Raw genomic sequence first — 2,494 nt, forward strand, 5'->3', positions numbered from 1 at the left:
GAGAGAGTTGGGGCTTTTCAGCCTGGAGAAGAGCAAGTCAAGGGGACACTCCACAAGAAGCCCCCCAATACCTAAAAGGTGCCATAGAAGAGCTGAAGAGGGACATTTCAGAAAGGCACATAGTGATATGACGAGGGAAAATGACATTAGGCTGAAGGAGACTGTAGGTTTAGATTAGATATTAGGAAAATATTCTCTACCGTGAGGGTGGTGAGGCACTGGAATTGTCTGCCCAGAGAAGTTGTGGATGCCCCATCTCTGAAAGAGTTCAAGGCCAGGTTGGATGGGGCTCTGAGTAACCTTGTCTAGTGAAAGGTGTCCCTGCCCATGTCAGAGGTATTGCAACAAAATGGTCTTTAATGTCTCTTCCATCCAAAACCATTCTAAACTACTTTCCTTTAGAATGAACAACAAACTTATTTGGAGAGTAATATTTAATACCTAAAATTATTTCTCTGGTGAAGTATTTAATTTCTTAAATTAGACCTTTTTTCTGTACTGATACACTGATAGACTTATACACTGATAGACCATCTGCTGTTGGTTTTGAGCTGGTGTGCATCCATCACATTGTAATGAATAGGTGTGACCATGCTCTGTTCACGTGGTCTTTGTCCATGCCCTCCCTCTTCCAACACCACAGCTCTGCCTCCTCATCCTTTATCAGGCAAGAAGCAAAGCAGTCCTCAAAGCATACAGGGTGGCCTGTGTTGACTGGCTTTCCTGGGGTAAATACCTCCATGAAGTCACTAATTTAAGTCTTCTTCCTCCAGGTGCTTTATCTGGTGTTTTCAGGATATGTCTCGCTGACATAGCTGCCATTCCTTCAGATCTTGCAGAGATTACTTACCACTTCAGAAGTTACTGGAGGAAGACCCAGTCAGATGGAAAAAGCTGTTGCACACACAAACTCATAGTTTAAGGAAAACAGGTCTGTGATGGACGTGAAAGTAAGCCCGCTGCAGATGTTCAAGTGCCCTGGCACACTGTGCTGGTGTCTACTTTTGTCCACAGTCACTTTTGTTCAGTGTAATCCTGCTCTTTGCCCAGAGCTCTCTACAATTACCTGAAAGTGGGTTGTATTAGGTGGGAGTCTGTCTCTTCTCTCAAGTAACAAATGATAGGACAAGAGGAAATGGCCTCAGGTTGTACCAGGAAAGTTTTAGATTGGATCTTAGGAAATATTTCTTCAAAAAGGGTTGTCAAGCTCTGGAACAGGCTGCCCAAGGAGGTGGCAGAGTTGCCATTGCTCGTGGTGTTTAAAAGATGTGTAGATGTGGCACCTGGGGACATGGACTAATGGTGGAGTGCTGGGTCAAACTGCTTGACTCAATAATCTCAGAGGTCTTTTTCAACCTAAACAGTTCTCTGATTCTATGATTTCTCATCTCCTCCTCCTTTTGTCTGCTGGCACCAGCACTTACATGGTTCAAGTGAACAAGGTCACAGAGGTGTGAAAGCTGAAAACAGGCTTGTGTGCTGGGTTGGATGCCCAGGGCTCTCTAATGAGCCTGAATTTATTTCAAAAGAACTGTTTTCCCTTTAGTGGCCATGTTTTGTCAGACCAAATAACTTGAATTCTTTAGTAACATGGCACAAGGGGTGTTTTTGGACTGTGAAGTTCAGACACCTCCATCCATGTCAGAACTCTGTGACACTTTAGAAAAATCTCTGCAGCATGTGTTGGAGGAGGTAGAAAGGAGCGGGGATGAGGAGAGAAGCTCTGCTAAAAGGAGGTTGGGCACATACAAATGCAAAATACAAGTACAGCTCCTGCTGCAATTGTGCAAGTGTGCAGTTTTTGCTGCAATCTTGCCTTTTGAGCTATGAGGACAAGCTTGTGCTGTGTCCCTGAAGGCCATAGCAGCAGCCCTTTACAGCCTGTAATGATGGTAACCACAGATGAGATGAGGCTCCCTGATTAGCTATATAATACAATGAAATTTGTCCTTCAGAGCTGCTGTTCCTTACCTTTCCTAGACAGCAAACTTCTGAAGGCCAGATTTGAAGCAGCTGGACTAGTAAGTATTTCCTAACAGAGACCATTTTTAACTCTGTCTTCAGACTTCAATGTTACTGAAGTCCAAACTACTGTGCTTTAAAATGCACAGCTTTGCTATTAGCATAGATGCTGTGGAGATGTATGTATTCTAAGACTGTTTTTTTAAAAACACAATGTTTTATAGCTGTGACTGCTGGTACCTTAATGTACCTTCAAAGGCAACCAATATGCCTATCTTCAAGGAGAAAAAACTATCACACACATAAAGGTCTCTATTAATGCTTGTTTTTCTGTTTTTCTTATAAATTTTGTATTTTTTTTCCTTTTCATCATATAAAATTGTGATAAATGAGAATGAAGCATATGGTTTCCCTCTGTATATGATGAATATTAGCAAAGTAAAGTACAAAACATCAGTCTTACAGGTAATGGACTAGTGAAAATCACAGGGATTTAAATAATGAACTATTTACAGCAGATATTGCAGGCTAG

The sequence above is a fragment of the Cyanistes caeruleus genome, chromosome 1, assembly GCF_971803275.1.
Source record: "Cyanistes caeruleus chromosome 1, bCyaCae1.hap1.1, whole genome shotgun sequence".
Classification (NCBI taxonomy): Eukaryota; Metazoa; Chordata; class Aves; order Passeriformes; family Paridae; genus Cyanistes; species Cyanistes caeruleus.